The 21926-nt window shown below is 49.3% G+C and overlaps 1 protein-coding gene across 1 annotated transcript in view; it reads right to left on the bottom strand.

Moving 5' to 3' along the window:
- PPOX (protoporphyrinogen oxidase) overlaps positions 1-21926 on the bottom strand; it is a 203116-nt gene that overhangs the window by 117001 nt on the left and 64189 nt on the right. The window lies entirely within an intron of this gene.

Raw genomic sequence — 21926 nt, 5'->3', positions numbered from 1 at the left:
CAACCCCGAACCCGGACGGCCCTCGCGGTGGCGGCCAGGTCCGGAGGAACTGCCTGAGACCGGCGCCATCTAGAGACACTAGCTAATCGGGAGGGGAGCGCTGCTCATCGACGGCAACTGCTCTTCACCTTCCCCCCCCCTGCGGATTGGTGCCGGGAGTGGTAGGAGGCACCCTCTGGGCGAACGAACTCTCTGGGCCCCCTGTGTGGCCCCACAGGCCCCGACTGGCGGCGAGCTCGCTATCGGAGGTTTGTGGGGGGGGCTCCTCTTCCCCTCCCCCGGCTCATCACCTCCTAGACCCCAACTGGCAGAAACGGCGATGATGGGGAAACCGAGAGGCCCTAAAGGTGGTGCCCAGGCCTCAGACACGGAGGCCACCGACAAAGAGGACAAGATGGAGCCTGAGAAGGCAGGGGGCCCCCAACTGCAACAACAGTTCGATAGAATTCTGGAAGCAATTGCGGACACACAATCGGCCCTCCAGCAAGACATCGCTCAGGTAGCGACAAGTCTGGGCCTTCTTCGAGCTGATCACTGAAAACTCTCAGATAGGGTTAAAGACGTGGAATGCTCGATTGGGGCCTTAGAACCCGCGCAAAAGACCTTGGCCGCCACTATGAAAGATGCGTTGACCCGCATCCGTGACCTGGAGAGAAGGGCGGAGGACGCGGAAGGACGCAATAGGAGAAACAACATCCGCGTGGTGGGCCTCCCAGAGAAAATCGAAAAGGGCGACATGGTGGCCTACCTAGAGGATTGGCTCCGGACTGTAGTGGCGCCTGAAGGGCTCTCCCCTTTTTACACCTTGGAGCGAGCCCACAGGGTGCCGGCCAGACCACCGCAGCAGGGCCGTCTCCCACGTCCGGTGGTGGCGCGACTACCACACTTTCGGGACAGGGATCATCTCCTAAACGCCGCCCGGCAAAATGGACCATACCAGGTGGAGAATAGCCAAGTAAACATTTTCCCGGACTATACTTATGAAACACAACGGAAGCGCACCTCCTTCCTGGCGGTCAAGCGGGAGTTGCGTAACGAGGGCATCCAATACTCTCTGCTGTTCCCGGCGAAACTCCGTATTATCCTGGACGACACGACCAGGGGCCAGATGTAGGTAATCTCGATTTACCGACTCTTAAATACCGAATCATACCGATTCGGTATTTAAGAGTAGGTAAATGGGATGTAGGTAATTTCTCTCTTTAAATTACCGAATCGGTAAGATTCGGTAATTACCGAATCGGTATTTACCGAATCGGTAATTGCCATTCATTCCTATGGGCCTGTAGGCCCATAGGAATGAATGTCAATTACCGAATCGGTAAATACCGATTCGGTAATTGGGGGAAACATTGAGGGGTGGCAGGGTGTCACTTTGACACCCTGTTGCACCCCTCAATCGTGTATGGGTGCACATGTTGCAGACATACATGCCCTAAGGGCATGTATGTCTGCAACATGGCAGCGTTTGAAAAGCACAAAAAATGCTTTTTCAAGGCTTTTCATTATTTACCACCAACTTCTAGTTGGTGGTAAATAACGAATTCTTAAAGCCCTGTAGCACTACCTACATCGCAAAATACAGATTCGGTAATTTTACAGATTCGGTAATTTTACCGAAACAGTACAATTACCGAATCGGTAAAATTACCGAATCTGTATTTTAGGTATCCCTACATCTCATTTTCCAAATACCGGTCGGTAACGGCCGAAATGACCGAATTTCGGCCGTTACAGACCGGTATTTGCCTACCTACATCTGGCCCAAAGTGTCATTGACATGAATTTGCGCAGAGAACGTCAATCAGTCCATTTAATGTATTCTGCAGTATTGCAATTCTCTTCGTGCAAAAGTTGCATTTAAATTTCGATTCTTTTATGGCAGTTCCATGCGCAAAAATTGTTAAACTTCAACAGATTGCAGGCATGCCAGGGGTTGAGTTAAATAGCGTACCTTCCTTAATGAAGAATCCGTGAATCTGAAACATTTCAGTTCACTTTCCCTTGTTCGTCTCCACTTTGTATTATTTATGGAGAGCATTCCATCTTTCAAAAAACTGAGGCAAGCGGGTCAGACCCACTTTCATCCATATACCAACAACGTTGCTGCGACTTTAGGGGCCCCAGACCCTGGCAGGGTGGCTTCAAAGTGGCGGGCTCAGAGCCTCCCACCTTAGTATCCAGCAAACCTCCTCACACAAAGAACGACCTTGAATCCAAATTCCAGGGAATCCAGGCACTTTTATTAAACAAAATTAATTCGGCATGCAGCATTAATATCAGTCCCAACGCGTTTCAGCTTTACTTCCAAGCCTTGCTCACGGGAAAATAAAAGTTCCAGCTTCCAGAAATGACTATGTGTTTTAAAGGCTCCTTAATTATGAGAATTCCACTCCCATAACAAAATGTTGATAGATCTAACAAAATTTTGCATGAATAATAACTATTTTTTATTTCAGCAACAGGTTTATCACCAAGTGAGAGGCGTGGCTATGGGTGCAAGTTTTTCACCAAGCTACGCCTGTCTCTACATGGGATTGTGGGAAGAGATGGTTGTAAAATCAAAACATGCAGACATATTGGCAAAAAGTGTGGTAAAATCGGTTAGTTTTATAGATGACCTATTTGTGATATGGCGATAAACAAAGTGCAGAGGAATTTACCACTATGCTAAATAACAATGATATAAATGTACAGCTTACATATGATATTGGTGCTATCTCCATCTGCTTCCTAGTTGTAGAGGTTTATGTGCTTAACAACAAGGTAGAAACGAGACTGCACCGCAAGCTCATGACTGGTAATACCATTCTGCATTCCATCAGCTTTCCCCCCAAGCATACAATCCATAGTATCCCGTATGGTGAAATGCTCAGGATATGGCGGATTTGCAGCAGGGAGTTAGGTCTAATAAAAGCACAGGAGGAGTGTAAATCTGGCTTTCTGGCCAGAGGCTACTCAGAGCGAAGGGTGGATGAGGCAATCCGTCGAACAAGAGTCGAACCGCGTGAGGTCATCAGCTAGCAAAAACAAGCAAACATTAAGCGTAGTAACCACTGAAAGCAGCCCCAGACTGATCCTAACATACAACAAGCAAAGAGACAGCCTAAAAAAATAGAAAAAAAGAATTGGCATTTAGTGCAAAGTGATCCGGTTATAGGGTAGAGAATGCCACCAACCCCATGATAACATACAGAAGGGCTCCGAGCACAGGGTATTGCTTAGTAAGTAGCAGCCCAGAAGTGAGAAAAAATGTCAATTGGATGTAATTCCGTAAAGGTTTTTTAAGATGTATGTCATGCAAGGCATGTAAATATGGAGAAAGCAAGATTTTTTATCAAACACCATTCAAGGATAGCCCGACTATAATTGAAAAGTTCTTAACTTGTAAAACAGAGTTTGCTGTGTATGTGCTGGAGTGCTCTTGTGGAGTGCACTATGTGGGAAGCACAAAACCGAAGGGCCACAAGATAATACTGCAGCAAATACGTGCCATAACCAATAATGATACTACGTATCCGATGGCCCAACATTTCAGAGAGGTCCATGCAAACAACTTAGACTATTTGAAATATTATGTGATAAACTGTGTTCCCCCACTGAAACGAGGAGGGAACAGAGAGGCTATACTAAGGCGACTAGAAACCAGGCATATCCTTGAACTAGACAGCATGTGCACAAAAGGGCTGAATACAACAGAAGACTTGCACGCCTGGCTACAACAGCAGATTTTTAAATCTTACTGGTTATATAATGTAATAGAAAAACAGAGAACAAATACCATAGGGTTTTTACACTCTGAGTCTCTGAGTCTCTTACCCATACTGAAACTCCCCCCCCCCCCACATCTTTGTGACATGGGCTCATGCCACAACCAACATTTTAATGGACAATGGCATTTTATTGGTGTGTTCATACTCTGGGAGTATTAGGAACACATAACTTTGAGACTTTAATTGCACTATTTTGTATTATTATTTGCACTGTAGAAATAACAAACTGCATGTCCATACCAACATTAATAATTGTTTTGAATACTGCTTAAGGCGGATTAGATCTGGTTTTGGGATGATGCAAGAAGAAATCCAAGTGAGGAAATAACCAAGATGTGATATTCAGAAATGCCCTTTTTGTGTGTAAATCATAGAAATGTATTTATACACTCCTATACTAACTGCGTACTTTGCACATGGTTTTAAATGTCGCAATCTTAACTGTATGATTTTAAATGTCGGACATATATAAAATAACAAGTGTGTTTCTGGAAAAATGTATTTATACAGCAATATTGGGAATTATGCACATGGTTTTAAGATTTTAAGCGTCAGACCCAAGAGTAAAATCGAGAAAATGAATTTTGTGTTCTGCAAATCAAATGTATTTAAACAGTGAAATTGTGTAGTTTTGCACATAAGTTGTTGTTTTTTAATAATCTTAGATATTTATAAAATTTGAAATATTTAAGAATCAGCCAAACAGTATATAAGCTATAATGTTTGTTAAACTGAGCAGTGCAATATCAGAGTTTAGACGGGTAGTCTGTTTTCTATATTCATGAGTTAATCATGCACTTGTCCCTTTAAAAATGGGGAGAAAAAAATGTAGCATGTCATGTGATAAAGGCCCCTGGTGGGTTGTAACGCGTAATAGTGGCACAGCACGAAAAATAAACGAACATTTGCACCAAACAAGAGGAGTCCGTGCCTGTTTGATTCCTGGGCTCAGAGAATCGAACAAGAAAAAAATTAATATATAATTGTTTTGAAAACATCCCCTGGGTGGCCCAGTTCCCAGGGGTATTTAAAAAAAAAAAAAGAGAGGTGGCGCAGAGACCACACTCTTAAGACATATTGAGTCCTGTGGACCACCAACTCCTCGGTGCTTTATTGATAAAAAGTAGGGGGTGCACAAGGCCCTTCTATATGCTCTAAAATCCCCAGGGACCACCACCTCCACAGGGCTACAAAAAGATTCATGGAGGGGGAAGCGTGGACCCTCAAGCCCGGGACCACAACCTCAGCAGAGCTAAATAACACCCACAAGTAAGTCTCCTACAGGAGGATTGCTCAAACCTTGTCAGAGGCCCGCCTCCTTTCTCAACCTGAGGGTCGTTGGGGTCCAAGAACCCCTATTTTCGCCACCAGTAAGCCCCCCACAGTGGTATTGCTCAGACTTCCACTCAGGAGCCCCATCGGATCCTGATCCGCACCACATTTTCCACAGAGCAGCCACCGCCATCGCCCGCAGGTCCGCTGCACCATCAACTTCTCCATCGAAAATGCCACCTTTCCCAATGACTGCTGAAGCTGCAGTCCTCAGACCCGACTGACCTCAAGAACTTCAGACCCATCTCCCACCTCTTCATAGCCAAGGTCATCGAGAAGGCCATCAACGCCCAACTCTCCACATTCCTAGAAGTAAACATACATCCTTGACACCTCCCAATCTCCACTGCACAGAGACTGCTCTCCTCACCGCCACTGACATTTTCTCCCTCCTCAACTAGAGCGAGACCACAGCCCTCATCCTACTTCGGCACTGTCTTTCACCGCAACCTGATCAAAAGACTCTATGGCGCTGGCATCTGCAACAGGGCACTGGACTGGATCCACTCCTTCCTCACCGGCCAAACTCAGCAAATCAGACTACCCCCATTCTTTTCAGGACCTACTGAGATCAGCTGCGGAGTACCCCAGTGTTCCTCGCTGAACCCCACCCTCATTAACATCTAAATGGCCCCCCTCGCCGCCATTGTCAGAAGCCATAGACTCAACATCGTCTACTATGCCGACGACACCCAACTGACCCTCTCTCTAACCAATGAACCCAAAACTGCTAGAACCAACCTCCATAATGAAATGAAGGACGTTCCTACCTAGATGAAAGATAGCTGCCTCAAGCTCAACTTGAACAAGACTGAAGTACTCATCCTGGGACTCACCCCGTCAGCCTGGGATGACTCTTGGTGGCCAGCTGCTCTGGGATCCCCTCTCACCCCGACGGACCAACCATTCAACCTCGGCATCATACTGGACTCATCGCTCACAATGAACTGCCAAATCAACGCAGTTTCCTCAGCCTGCTTCCACACGCTCCGCCTGCTTCGAAAGACATTCAGATGGATCCCCATAGAAACCGGAAAGATGGTCACACAGGCACTCAATTTTTAAAAACAGATTTTATTGACTTTCAGCTTTTCTCAGTATATAAATATACAGTTATCACGTTCCCATGAAACAGAACAGTGAGTCCCATATATTTTATGTCTTGTCATAGTCAAAATAGCTTAATTAATACTATCCTTTTAATAAACATTCCCAACCTAACTCCCCCCCTCCCTTTTACTGCAGGTCCAACAATGTAATCTTCATTTATGTATACATTTTAGCTCGTACCAGAGTCATCTCTGAACCCCTCCAAGTTTAGGCCTATCTTCTGCGATTCTATATCCCATAACAGAGCTGTCTCCTGCTTAAGATGAGTTGCACCTTTTGGGCCCTCTCCAAGTTCTTCCCTTGGTAATGGCGGGCGGAGTCCTCTGCTGAGAGTGTGTTGAGGGTGAGGATCGGCCCAATTCTGATTCTGGGTTTCTCATTCCCTCTACCAATACCTCCCATGCTCAAGCCTGTTCTATTGTTCCTATTTTTCTGAGTCCATTCCTGAGCAGCACCCTGCTCTCACATCCCGCCCTTGTCTCCAAATCCTGCCTCCACCCAGCCAGGCGGGGTCCTCCCGGCGCCTTTTAGTGTTTTGTGATTTCTCGTTTGGTTAATATAATAGCAAGGTCCTGGAACCTATTGGTGGCCCTCGTTTTAGCTGTGTGGGGAAATGAACTAAGAAGGCATTGCGCTGGTCCATCAGGCACTATAGGCTCTATTATTGCAGCTACCGTAGTCATGACCTCGCGCCAGAATCCGTGCACTACTGGGCAATTCCAGAACATATGCATCATATCCACCCCATTTTCTTCACACCTAGGGCACGCATCCTCTCTGTGGAAATATCTATTTGTATGCTCCGGGGTAAGGTAGGCCCTATGAAGTATATAGAAGTTCATTCATTTAAATCAGGCATTCCTCAAGACTTTATAAGTTCTACCAAAAATGTTGATCCAGTCAGCGTCCTCCATCGGAGTGCCCAGGTCTGTCTCCCACTTGTTTTTTAATGCCCTCAGGGGTTGAATAGAATCTCTGCCAATCACTCTATACAGGCATATGACCGCTTTTATCTTAACCCCTGCTGTTCCTATATACCCACTTGTGGCATGACTTCTGGGTTCTACCGTACCCATTCCCCAGTGCCTCCTAATCGCTGTAGTAACTGCTCCGTGTAACAGGAAGTGTCCCTGAGGGAGAACCCAGCTTATTCTAAATTCCACAAACGTCCTGAGCTCTGCTTCCTCGTAGAGATCACCATTTTGGTGGCCCCCATCCTGTACCCAGTCTTCCAGCCCACTCCACTTTCCCCCGTGAGGCAATGCCTGCAACATTATCATTGGAATGTCTGACGAATAGGGCTCTCGGGTTTGCGTTGTTTGAAGGCACCTCCCCCAGCAGCATTGGACCAGGTGCAGTTCATTAGTACCAGCTCATGGTGCCCCTCCCACCATCAGAAGTGTCCACAGGAGCACCACTTGTTCCGGTATAAAGGGACCCACCTCTCTCCCCCCGGCGTTAGTCTCCCCGCTATCCATTGGGTAAACCATTGCAGTTGCCCTGCTAGGTAATATGATTCAAAGTTGGGGACCGCCAGTCCCCCTTCCTCCGTTGGTCGTTTGAGGGTCGCCAGTGCCACCTTGCATCGGCCTGCCCCCCAAATAAACGACACTAGACAAGATCCGAGCTCCCGGAACCAGCCCCTCTGGATCCAAACGGACAACGAGGTAAACCGAGACAACAGACGTGGGAGACCAACCAATTTCACCAGTGCTATTCTACCAGCTACTGATAAGGGGAGTGCACCCCAGAATGTCATGCTATCTTTTAGGGACCTGAGCATTCCTCCCATGTTCCCTTCCTGGATATCAGCCTGGGAGTGAAAAATCTTAACTCCTAGGTACTTTAAGCAATTGGGTTCCCACATCAATACTCCCAACTCCGCCGACGGTTCCTGGTCCCGTGCTAGTGGGAAGAGTCTGGACTTCTGCCAATTCACTTTGAGCCCTGACAGTCCAACAAACACTGCCATAATTTCTCTAGCGCCTCTCAAGTCCCCTCCCAAGTCCCTCAAGAAAAGGAGCAGGTCGACTGAGTAGAGTGCAATGTGGTGTGCGTTTCCTCCAATTGGTAGCCCTTGGTATTTTCCCCCCAACCGGGCTAGGCAAGCCAGTGGTTCCATAGCCAGCACGAACAACAGTGGGGATAGAGGACACTCCTGTCATGTCCCCCTCTCCACCCCGTACTGTCCAGAGACCGCACAGCTCGTTTGCTCTCTTGCCAACAGTGCCACATATAATAACTGAACCCAGCGTATAAAATCTTGCCCCAGATGCATTCGCTCCAAAACCCTGTTTCTGTGCCTCCACTCAAGGCCATCAAAGGCCTTTTCTATATCAATAGCAAAAATCGTTCCTTGTCCGAATCCTTGGCCGTTTTCCTACAGTATGGACAGCAGCTGTCTAATTTTATGAGCCATGTTTCTGCCCGGAATGAACACCGCCTAATCCGGTGGACCTGTGAAGTCCTGTACGGGAGAAGTCTTGCCGCCAAGATTTCCTTAATATTTTGAAGTTTAAGTTAAACATTGATAATGGTCTATAGGCTGCGCAGTCCAGCAGTGATTTGCGCGGTTTAAGCAGAGAAATCACCAATTGGTCCCTTGTACTGCATGTAGCACTCCCTCTTCTCTCGCCATTCCGTACATCCCCACCAGCCTCGGTGCCAACTCCTCCATGTATGCTGCGTAAAATTCGGCAGGTAGCCCATCTGTACCCGGGACTTTACCCCTGGATAAGCCTTTTATAGCCCCCTTGTTTCCGGCTCAGTAATTGCTGCCCCCAGCTACATGGCATTTTCTACCATCAGGGTAGCAAGGGGAAGTGGTGTCAGGAAATCTGTCAACGGTGCCTCCTCGATTCTTCCTGCGCTTTTATAGAGGGCCTTATAGTAGTCTACAAACCTACAGTTTATCTCCTCCTGCCTATATGGGTGCTTCCCATTTTGATCCACGATGTAAACTATGGGGTTACCCCTACAGGTTGGGTTAGCCAACCATGCCGATAATGAACCTGTTTTGTCTCTCTCTGAATGGTTTCTCTCCATATTTTATAGTTTTATACAGCACAGTCTGTCCTCGAGCATCCACTACATTTGCATCTAGGAGGTCCCCCAGAAGCTCCGGATGCTCGGGTCTACGCTTCTCTAGGTCTCGTAACGTCTGGTCTGCCTCTTCTATGTCTGTCACCAATGTGCGGCTCACTCCCATGGAGGTCGCCATACATCTCCCCGGATAACTGCCTGAAAGTCATCCCATTCCGTCAGAATGGACGAGGCGGAGTCAGCGTTCACGGAGAAATAGCTATCTATATGGCCTCGCGTATCCTCCAGGAATGCTTGATCCTCCAGGGCTTCTGGTTTGAGCCTCCAAGAGGGAATGGGCTGAAGTCCCAGACCGCATCGTAGGTTCATCAAGACTGGGTTATGATCGGATATCGTGCGAAAAAGGTATTTCACCCCGCACAAGTGTGTGAATGTCAGCGGAGGTCAAGAAGGTATCTAGGCGGACATGTAAATAGTGAACATGCGAGAAATTGGAGTAATCTCTAGTCGTCGAATGCGTGAGCCTCCATGTGTCCATGAGCCCCCATCTAGTTTTCCACTCCGTAATGTTTCTTGCCACCCTGACAGTCAGGGCATCCCTAAGCGGCGGGTGTCAGCGGTCTAGTGCTGGGTCAGCCACACAATTGAAGTCTCCCCCCATAATTGTGGAGTGTAACAGGTGGGGTGCTAATGTGCCCGACTTCGCGGTCAAGAACGCACTTTGGTCGACGTTGGGTCTATACAGATAAATAATTGTCGCATCCTGGCCGTCCAGCCTTCCAGTGATCACAATATATTGACCCTCTGGGTCAAACCAGTCTCCTGTACATTGGAAAGGGACCCCTCCCTTATCCACATCATTACTCCCCTTGCAAACGCAGAGAAAGAAGTATAATAGGCCTATCCCGCCATTGTCATTGCAGTGCAGCTCCCTCAGGAGCCAGGAGGTGCGTCTCCTGTAGGAGGGCTATATAGACCCGTCTTCTATTTAGAAAGGAGAATACCTTGTGTCGCTTCCTCATCGTGTGTATTCCCCGACATCCAGGACATGATCTTATAAGTCGTAGTGTTATCCATTTATATATCTCTTCAACAGTTCAGCCTCTCCCCCACTCCCCCCAGTGTAGCCATTACTTCCTGAGGTACAGCACAAGCCACAATGGCTTTATCCACCATATCTATTGACCTATGGATCCTGCAGTTACTGCAATACACAACTTCTTGAACCCCAAACTCCCACACCCCAGGACAAGTGAGTGTTCGTCCCCCATCCAAACTGAAAACTCTGGCATCTAAAAGCAAACAAAAAGAATAATGGACTGGGGTAGTGGAAAACGATTAGGAGTAAGGTGATAACCAACATCCCCCACTGGCCCGGGGCGGTTCCCCCCTCACCTGGCATAACACTTATATATAACATGTGACATTCCCAATCGTCATACCAGGATCAGTTCTTTAGAAAACCCTCTCTCCCCTCGTCTCCCCCTCTCTTTATACTTGTTTGCTGGGTACATGTCAAATAATCTCATCTGCTGATCTCTGAGTCACATCTGGGAGATCTATGCTATGATACCCCGCCTTGCCAGTTCTGTGATCTGAGTCCTTCGGCTCCGCTCTTGTGGGTGAGGACGCATCTCCAGCCTCTGACGCACTCATTGAAACAATCGCCGCCACCCCCCTGTCTCTTTCATGTTGGGTCTCCGCCGCCTTGGGGAACCTACGGCCCTGGCCTCCTCAGCTCACTGTGCAATCAGCTGACTTCCCTTGACTCTCCCTCGCCTTCCTGTCCCCCCCTGGTGGGAGTCTGGCGGTCAATCCAATCCCACACGTCTTGTAGCATCACAAAGAACCGTACTCCAGTGGCTGTAGCCACTCATAGTTTAGCTGGGAATAACATTGAGTACTGAGTCCCCAGTTTGTGTAGTTTTCATTACGCTGCCATGAAGAATGCCTGCTGTTTTTATACCTTGCGGGAAAAATCTGGAAAAACGCTAACCGTGCTATTGTCCACCATGTGGTCTTTCAGTCTGGCCTGCCGGTGCACATAGTCTCGATCTTTATGGAATAACAGTCGCACCACCACCGGCCGCAGAAGACAACCAGGTGGGGGCAGACATGCCAGTACCCTGTGGGTGAGCTCCAGATCAAAGTAGGGGGAGAGGCTTTCCGCCGCCACATTGGACTGGATCCAGTCTTCCAAGTATGCAAACATGTTGTTGCCTTCGACTTTTTTGGACAGTCCCACGACAAGCAGATTATTGCGGTGGGACTTATTTTCAGCATCCTCTGCCCTGAGCTCTAGGGTGTGCACCCTGTTCTCCATGTCGGGAACTTTATCTGCCAGTGGTGAGAACTGGTCTTGTCTTTAATATCATTCTCATTGGTTGTGACTTTTTCTGCAAGGTGTCTATGGTCCTCTCTAAGGAGCCCCAAATCCTCCTTCGGAGCATCTATCTTGTTTTTGACCGCCGTCCTGGAGTCTTCAATTGTCTGAAGCGTCGGGCAAGGGAGACGCTCCAGCTGATCTGAACCTCCTCTGCCCCCGAACTTGAGCTTTCAGTCTTGTGAAGCTCCTGGACTTGTGGGTCCGGATCTTTCTTCCAGGTGGGCTTCCCCATGGTGATGCACAATGTCCAGCCTTGTTATTTGTACACTGATCTCTCTCCTCTTTGTTGGCCCCTCCACGCTCCCCCTGTGAGGACTTATTCACTCCACTACCGGACCTTGGCTTCTTTTGGCAGAGTACCCTCTTCTCTCTTCAGTGCACCCACAGTGCTTCTCCCCATCAGAGGCTTCCCCAGGCTCGAGAAGGACCCGTCAGTTGGATTCCGCACCAGCACTTGTCCCACTCGTTCTGTTCACTTCCTGCAGGCTCCTGGCTCTCCTGTCCCTTCCTGCCTCTCCGGTTTTCCTCCGAGGGGTGGTCCCTGATCGCTCTGGGTTCCACGAGTGAGCACTCTCTCTGCCTGCTAATTCAAGGACCTACTTGGCCCCGCCTTTAATCTCAGTGTTTGCGCTCCCTCAGGCTCCTGAGCTTCTTCGCCCTCCAACCTCGGTCTGATCCCCCAGGTCTCCTCCTGCTGTGCGTCTTTGTTAGGGGGGCGATCTACATTTCTCAGGCCCTAGTCCCAGGCCCGTCCTTACTTGCCACCAGCTCCGATGTGCAGCCGCTCACCGGCATGTCTTTTCCCCCATCGTCCTCTTCACTCTCCACTCCCTAGCCACTCGTAGCATCGGCGGGGAATCGGTCCCAATTTCAGGCGGCCTTCCCTGCCACGCACGTCCCAATTCCTGGGTGCACCCAGCCGTTTGCACCCTGGGTCTCCTCTCTCTTCAGGCCACTGTTTAGGAGTGGTATGGTGCTCTCGGGGCTAAATCGTGGGCCCGTCAGCACTCGACGCAGGCTCCCGTTTCCAGCCGCACTCCGGTGCCGCTCCTCAAACGCTGCTTGCTACAATCTGCACTCCTCACGGGCTCTCACAGCCGCCAGCCGCAATTCCCCAAAGCGTTGCTTCACTGTGACAGGGGAATGTCTTTGAGGTAGCCGCACGGGTCACCTTCGTCTGCGACAGTTTTTGCCTCCACGATCCTTCAGGGAAGTACGCTGTCAGCGGCCCCAGCTCCATTTTGTATATGGGTCAGAGCTCTCCCGACTGCCGACTTCTGCTTCTCCTCCACTAGGACCACGTTGCCTGCTCAGAGCCCCCCTCGCTATCAGGGGCCAGTCTTTACTGCTTCAGACCTTGGGTACCTAAATTAGGGTCAAGATGGTGCCGGATCAGGGCTCACTGCCGGTAGCGAGGCTTCAAGTCTCCTACTCCATCGGCATCTAGCCACGCGCCCCGGTCGCACACGCAGTCCTCACCAGCAGACTTGACTATGGCAATGCACTCTGCCCAGCGTCACCCGAAACAGCTCAAGAAACTACCATACGTCCAAATTGCCGCTGCCAGACTGGTCCTCGACATCCCCTGCTGCAGACACATCACACAGTTCCTCCGACAACTCTACTGGCTCCCACTCAGCAAGAGAATCACCTTCACGTTCCTCACACATGCATGCCTACAAAGCTCTCCAAGACGAAAGGCCAGCATACCTGAACCACCGCTTCGTATTCTACGTACCCCCAGACAACTCCGTTCTACCCAACTCGCCCTAGCCTCTTTCCCCAGGATCCACAAGACCAGAAGCTGAGGAAGATCCTTCTCCTACCTCACCACCAAGACCTGAAACATCCTGACCCCCCACCACAGGCAACCAGCGCTGCTGGCCCAATTAAAGAAGGACCAGCAGCCCCTCCCCCTGTGCCTTGAGACCCTCACAGGTGAGTAGCCGCGCTATACAAACCCCTGATTGATTGACTTTGCCCCATTTCTCAACCACTCTGCAAATACACCTCCTGCCAAACTACTCTTGGGAAATGAAGTCTGGGGCTGAGCGCACCTGTAAACTCCACTCTGCCGGCCGTGTTCCAAGGGGAGCGGTAAAACTCCGCAAACTCCACCAGCAGAGCAGAGTTTGCAGCCCACCCCTATCAGAGACTCACACACCCACTCACAGACAAACTCACACTCCTATGTCCACTTGCCGCCCCACTCAAAGTCTCTCACACCCACTTACAAACCTACACATACACCTACTAAGACACTCATGCTCTCCCTCACAAACTAAGTGTCAAAGGTTAGTGGTTACAGTTAGGAAATACAATTTCTAAAACATCTTGCAAATTGACTTAAAAAACAAAGGTCACAGGGATGTTAAAGTTGGGAAATCTACATTATTTTAAACGTAGAAATTCAGTGAAAAAAACAAAGGTTACAGGGACGGTATAGTTAGGAAATAGAATTAAAAACGCCTTAGAAATTCACTGAAAAAAACAAAGGTCACAGGGAAGTTATAGTTAGGCTCAGATTTCACTCATACAAAACCAGTGACATTCAGCAGGTTTAGTTACCTGAGCTATAACTGTAAATTATGCCCCACAATGCAGTGCTTAAGACCTCACATATTGCTTCAGTAATGACAAGGCCAGTGACTTCACTGATAACATCTCAAATAACATCTTTTTTTTTTATTTTTATATATTTTTATTGCAGGAATTCGCACAAGTTACATGCCAGTACCGGAACGTTTTAACAGCGGCAATGAAGGTTGCGAGATCCCATATGTGAATATTCCAGTTACACACCCATTCAGCCCACATCCCGGAGGCTGGGCGGCGCTTGTGGTGGTCTCATATAGGGCAACCTGACAGTCCCTCGGGTACGGCCAGAATGAATGAGAGGTCTACATCTGCTTTTCTAGACAACCATAAAAGGAAAACTTTTAACCCCACCCAACTGATCCCACCCCCCCAGAAGACCCAGAGAGGGGAAGTAACATGTTAATAACTACAATCGTGATAATAGAGTACCTCTATTTCCCCGTCTCTATCCCCAGCCCACCCCCCCACCCCGCCATTGGTGTGCTTGTGCGTATGTCAAGAGGTTGCGGTAGGAAACCCATCACATCAGTAAGGAGAAGCATGGTGAAACAAAGCTAATGGTTTGGAAGTTGAACATCATCATCACTTTCTGATTCACTAGAAGTGTTGTAGTCGCGCAGGGCCTGCACCAACGTTTCCCATTCCTGCGCCGCTTCTAACGCCTTCTCATCCTGTTGTCGCCTTGCCAATTGATACCTCAGGGTACTCTCCCCAGTAGCCCATTTCAGGAGTTCAGTGCGCCATTTCGCATCCGTAGGACCAACCCGTGCTTTCCGATGTCTGGTTATCTCCCTTTTTGCTAATAGAAACCCCAGGTCGATAAATTTACTGGAAAGTTTGTTTTTGGGAGTGTGGGGGAACCAATGAAGGATCCCGACCCGAGCATCAAATACCAGGTCCCTTCCAGTAACCTCCTTGAGTGTATCCCCTATCGTCGACCAATAGGAGATAAGCGCCGGACAAGACCACAACATGTGTATGAGTGTAGCTGCAGGCGCCCGGCATCTGGGGCAAGCCGCCGAGTCCGAGGCAAAGTATGTCCGTATTTTCTCCGGGGTCAAATAGGCCCGATGCAATATGTAAAAATGTACTGGTTGGAACCGGGCATGGCGAGTGCCCTTCCAGGCGCGGCGCAACAATTGGCTCCATGTAGTCTCCGGTATGTCCTTCCCTATGTCAACCTCCCACCTGGTTCTAAGTACCTCCAGAGGGGGCAGCCCTTCAGTAATCAGCCTGGAATATAAGCATGTCACCACCTTGATCGTCCCCGACGACATCATCACATATTGGCACACCGCTGACGTCAGAGGTTCCTCCAGGCCGTTCCGCCAGTGCGCCTGAATCGCCCGCACAACTGCCACGTGTAGGAGGAAATCTCCACGGGGAATATCAAAACGGTCTAAAAGCTCCTGGAAAGGGAGCAGCACTCCGTCTTCATAAAGGTCGCCCATCAGCTGTATCCCTGCTTCTTCCCAATACCCCAACCGGGACCAGTCGCCCCCATGGGGCAAGGCCGTGAGCATCCCCAGTGTGATCTCCGGAGCATATGGGCGTTTCAGGTCCGCGCGGTTGTGGATTCGGTTCCAGCACGATCTTATGGTGCGTTCCTCATGTGTGAGGTCCCGCAGGTGCAACCGTTGACGTAGTGCAATGTAGGATATGACATGCCTGGGCATACCACATCCCCTCCCCTCCTCCGGGCCCCGAAATTCCCACGCCACCTCCTGCGTGTAAGTCTGCAGTTGGGCAGCTAGATAGTATTTCTCGAAGTCCGGTACCGCTAGTCCCCCGTCCGATTTCGGTCTCATCAGGGTCTTGAGCGCCACTCTCCAATGACCCGACCCCCAAAGGAACTCCACCAGCATGGAATTCAAGGTCCGAAAGGTGGCCGGAGGGATCCAAACCGGGAGCGTCCGAAAGTAGTATAGCAACCTCGGGAGTGCCATCATCTTCAGCAACCCAATGCGGCCAGCCACCGAAAGTGGCAGGGTGGCCCAAAAACCCATAGTCTCCCTCAGCGCCCGGACGCAGCGGGCAATGTTGCCATCCAGGATATCCGCCTGATGATGATACACGTACACCCCTTGGTATTTGAGGCAGCTGGGCTCCCATCTGATCTCTCTGATGATAGCAGGCTGGGGCTCTCCCCGACGGACCGGGAACAGGCAGGTTTTCGCCCAGTTACCTTTAGGCCCGAGAGCTCCCCAAAGGACGTGAGCGCCGCGTCGGCCCCGGTCAAGGCCTCTCCGGCATCCTCCAGAAATAGCAATAGGTCATCGGCATAGAAGGAGATAAATTGCTGCCCTATCGAGGTCCGCAACCCCCGGAAGTAGGCCCCAGTCCGAATTGTTAACGCCAATGGTTCTACCGCGAGTGCAAAGAGCAGGGGGGACAGAGAGCACCCCTGTCTAGTGCCTCGTTCCACCGGGTATTGTCGGGAGACCAGAGGGCCCGATCGCACCCTGGCCGCTGCCGAGGCATACAGCACCGCAGTCCACCGTAGAAACCCCTCTCCCAGGCCAAAATGCGTCAGGACCCTGTGAAGGTACGTCCACTCCAGGCTATCAAAAGCCTTTTCCAGGTCTATCGACAGAATCATGGGACAAGGGGCCTCAGTGTGGGCCTCCCCTAATAACCGAAACAAACGACGGATGTTCATTGTCGTGTTACGTTTGGGTATGAATCCCGCCAGATCGACGTGGACCAGGGAGCTCATGTGGCCCAGCAGTCTCGAGGCCAGTATGCTACTCAGGATTTTGTAATCGACCGTAAGCATTGAAAGCGGTTGGTAGGACGCCGGGTCATTGCTCTTTTTGTCCGGTTTGAGAAGGGGAACTACCAAGGCCTCACACATCGACCCGGGAAGGCGCCCCAATCGTTTCGCCTCTCTGTATACCACCAACAACCTAGGGGCCAGAAGGTCCACATAGGTGGAGTAGAATTGCACCGGTAGGCCATCCAAGCCTGGAGTTTTATTTCTCGCCATCCTTTTTATGGCGCTACGGATTTCTCCCAGCTCTATTTCCCTCCCTAGCTCCTTCGCCTGTGCAGGCTCTAGAGTGGGGATCGGCAGCGACCGTAAGTATTCATCCACCGGGGTAGTGTCCCGTGCCGCCCTGCTACGGTATAAGTTTTCATAGTAGTGTAAATAACAATCCAGAACTTCGGGCTGGGTATACACCTCGTCACCCGCCGCAGTGCGCATGGACATCGTGGGGTTGGAGCGTCTCATGGGATTGGCCAGCCAGGCCAGGAGCGCTCCCGACCTGTCTCCCTCTACTAATGATCTCGTCAAGTAAGCCTTGTGGTCGAAACAACGAAGTCGTTCTACCTCCACGGCTACCGCTTCCCTTGCTGCAAGGGTCTGCCCCTGCAGTTCAGGTTTGCCAGGTCGAGCAAGCTCCATCTCCCGAAGTTTCTGATCAGCCTTTTCCAGGTCATCTAGAATAACCCTGCGCATTCCCACCTTCTTTGTGATACAGTACTCCCGAATCACCACCTTGAATGCATCCCACTCCGCAGCTCTCGACCCGGCCGTGCCCTCGTTTACTACGAAGTACTCCGTAATTGTGTCCTCTAGTTCTGTCTTAAACACTAGGTCTTCCAAGATCTCGGCACGTAGCTTCCAAGTGGGCACACAGGGGGTGCCGGGGTACCACCGGAAGTCCGCCAAGAGAGGATTGTGAGCGGAAACGGTCCTGGACAAGTATTCGGTTCTCATTGCCACGACCACAAGTTCCGCCGAACCTAGCAGCCCATCCAGCCGCACGTGTAACTCGTGCATGCCGGAGAAGTGAGAATAATCTCGGGTACTCGGGTGTTGCGCTCGCCAAATGTCCGTCAGTCCCCACTGGGCCTGCCACTCCCGCCTGCCTTTGGCTACTCGACGAACTGGAGAATCCGGGAGGGGAGGGTGGGATCGGTCGAGATCGACATCCAGCACCGAATTAAAGTCCCCCCCTACCAAAATGGGTCCTGAAAAGCAGTGGGCCAAGGAGCCCGATAACGCAGAGAGGAAAGAGAGTTGGTCCACGTTAGGCGCATAAATGCAACATATATCCAAGGGTCTACCCCCCAGGCTGCCGGTGATTGCTACAAAGCGCCCCTCTGGATCCACCACTGTTTTAGCTACCTGCAATGGCACCCCGGCCCTCACCCAAATCAGCGCCCCTCTCGCATAAGCTGAATATGACGTGTAGTACACTTGCCCTCTCCATCTACGCTGTAGCGCCAACCCCTCTGACTTAGTGAGATGCGTCTCCTGCAGCAATGCTATTTGTACCCCCCTGCGCACCAGGTATGCATGGACCTTGTGGCGTCTGGACATGGTGTGCAGGCGCCGCACATTCCAAGTGATGCACTTTAAAGTAGTTATATCAGCCATTGTCCCATAGTGTTCTGTTTCGTTTCCCCCGATAGTGCTCAAACACAATCAAGTTATCAATGCAATCCACACCAATGGTAATTGTCCCCCACAACATTAACTGAACTCCCCCCAATCCCCTGTCCCTGCCCCACCCCCCAAGAACAGGTCCCAAATAGTACCATCTAGTCCCCATCCAAACCTTACCCTTCAAACTCCCATCCCTCCCAACTACCCTGACGGTAGCCACCGCAGGCATGCCTTAAGGGCTGGGTGGGGGCTGAGCGCCAATAGGGGGTACCCCACGCCTCTGTACTTCCGAGACATAGTCGAGCCCACCCCCGTTCCAGACCCGGGGAAAGGTGCAACCCCAATTCACTCCCTTCATCAATGACCAATTCCGCCCACGACGGACCCCCCCCTCACCCAGCATTCCCATCCACATCTGGAATCATCTCACCCGGGATCATTCTTGAGCGTCCAGCAGGCCCTCAGCCGAATCCGGGGTTACCACAGGCAGGGGCACACTGTCAGTTTCGAGTCCTCCGTGTCCGATAAAGACCCACCCCCACCTGTCTCCGAGTCCTGGACAAGCGGCCCACCCTGGGGGCCAGATATGTTGGAGACCAGTTCCAGCACCCCTCGTCTCTCCGTCGCCGTCTCCAGTGTCGAGGGTCTGCCCGATCTGCCGCGGCGATTCCGGATTCTCTTCGATCTGCGTTGACGACCTGCTTCCGATGTAGATTGGAAAGATGACCCAAAGCCATCCTTACCCGCACGATACAGTTCAAGCCAGCTGCAGACCTCATCTGGATTGTCAAAGAATTTGGGGCCAGATGTAGGTGGCCCAATACCGGTCGGTAACGGCCGAAATTACTGAATTTCGGCCGTTACCGAGCAGTATTGGGCATTTGGGATGTAGGTGGCCTAAATTGCAAATTCGGTAATTTACCGATTCGGTACTTTAAGGAATCGGTAAATTACCGATTCCTTAAAATACCGAATCGGTAAATTACCGAATTTGCAATGTAGGGAGCACTCCAATGAGTGCTTTTCCCATTTTAGGATTCCTTATTTACCACCAACTATAAGTTGGTAGTAAATAAGGAATACCTTTGAGAATGCAAATCTGTGCATTTTCAACTGTGCCATGTGGCAGACATACATTCCCTTAGGGCATGTATGTGTGCCACATCTGCACACAAGCACGATTCAGGGGTGCAGCAGGGTGTCAAAGTGACACCCTGGCACCCTTGAATGTGTCCCCCATTTTACCGAATTGGTGTTTACTGATTCGGTAATTGCCATTCATTCCTATGGGCCTCCAGGCCCATAGGAATGGGCCGAAAAATTACCTACATATTATTTACCTATTCTTAAATATTGAATCGGTAAAATTCGGATTTTAAGAATAGGTAAATAGTATTTACCTACATCTGGCCCATAGTCATTTCTGAAAGCAGGAACTTTTATTTTCCCGTGAGCACGGCTTGGAAGTACAGCTGAAACGCGTTGGGACTGATATTAATTCTGCATGCCGAATTAATTTTGTTTAATAAAAGTGCCTGGATTCCCTGGAATTTGGATTCAAGGTCCTTCTTTGCGTGAGGAGGTTTGCTGGATACGAAGGTGGGAGGCTCTGAGCCCGGCACTTTGAAGCCGACCTGCCAGGGTCTGAAGCACCTAAAGTCAGAGCAACGTTGTTGATTATATATATATATATATATATATATATATATATATATATATATATATATATATATACACACACACACAATATATAGTTACCTTATACTTGCAATTAAAAAACACATAAGCCTTTTACATTTATGCCTTTAAAATGAAATGTGTTGTAAAAGAATGCAAAAGGCATATGCATTGTAAAATCCTGCGTGGTGAAGTTTATGTGTGGTAACGGTACTTGCCTGGGACCGACTGTGTTGTAATGGTAATGTGTTGTAACGGTCGAGTTGTAATGGCTGTTTCCCAAAACAGCTTATTATTAACTGCAGCTTGGAAGTAAAACTTTCCTTGCAAGGTCCTCGTTTTCCTCACTACTTGCATCAAAACAAACATATCCTAACACCTCTGATGAAAGCATCATGTCCGGCAAATGTTGCTAATCATGATTTGTCTCATGTGGCCTTTTGAGGTTAAGGTGCCCAGTCTAGATCCATAGAAATACTAATATACCGAGGGTATATAAGATCCCCTCAAATAACGAGCAGGGAGTGGTGGGTGACATGTTCGGAGACATGCTCCTGGAAAGGACACTATTCTGGCTTTTTAGTAGGTGTGTGAGGAGGTGTTTCATGGCTCAGAAATCATGCAGCTCAATGATGTAGCATAAACAATGCTTGGGATGTACATTCTGTTCATTCTCTTAGTATTTATTATTGTGGAGTTAATCCATCATATTCATTAGGTTAACATAGAATAAACACTAATTAGTACATAACACAAAGATGTGCACATACTGTTTTTGGGTAGTTGAGAGAATCCATTATTTCTTGCAAGAGCTTCACTGGCAGGTCTGTCATTTTCAAAGCCTACACTTACATGCACCAAGGGAGGAAGAAGGTCCAGGTCCATTACCTCTCACCCCTCTTGGGTGTATGAGATTTTCAAAACATCACCAATATTCCTACCAGTTTAGCACAAAAGAGAAGAGGAAAGGGATATATGTCTATTTTCCTTTTCTCTGCAGGGATCAAGGTTATTAACACCTATCACAGAGGGCTTAAACATCTAACCGTGAAATACCCAAGTAAAATGGGATACAATGAAATGTGCACAAAGGCTCTGTAAGATGTCACAAAAACAGTATTTGACCTCCTAAGCCACTCGCTCATCATATTTCCATTTCCCAGTGGCCATAGCTAAAACTATGCACAAACATTCCACTGGCAAGTACGTGCTTATGTCTGACAATTGGTTTTCTCTCTTTCTCAAACATCAGCGCCATAATGTATGAAAAACTCATCACTGACTGTTAGCAAACACTTCCTGCTTGCGGACCATGTGAAGGACTTTTTGTAGCTCTTTTCATACTTTTCGTAGATTTGGGTTCCAAAAATATCCTCTCAAATTTTGTGGAACAAAATGTACCTCTGTGTTTCATTGTGGGGCCAAGGGTGACAAACCTAGAGAGCAGCGCCATGTTTTCAGGATAATCACTGCCTATGTAAATTGCAAATTTGGGGCTGGATCCTGAATCCACATTGGATACATGTGTTGTACAGCCGCTTTTAATGTGCCAATGAATGTTGTCATAAATATGGAAGACAAAAGTAAGTTGAGTTTATCAGGTCTGTTGGTATAC

The sequence above is a fragment of the Lissotriton vulgaris genome, unplaced genomic scaffold, assembly GCF_964263255.1.
Source record: "Lissotriton vulgaris unplaced genomic scaffold, aLisVul1.2 SCAFFOLD_2463, whole genome shotgun sequence".
Lineage (NCBI taxonomy): Eukaryota > Metazoa > Chordata > Amphibia > Caudata > Salamandridae > Lissotriton > Lissotriton vulgaris.
This window is presented reverse-complemented; position numbering and strand designations above follow the sequence as displayed.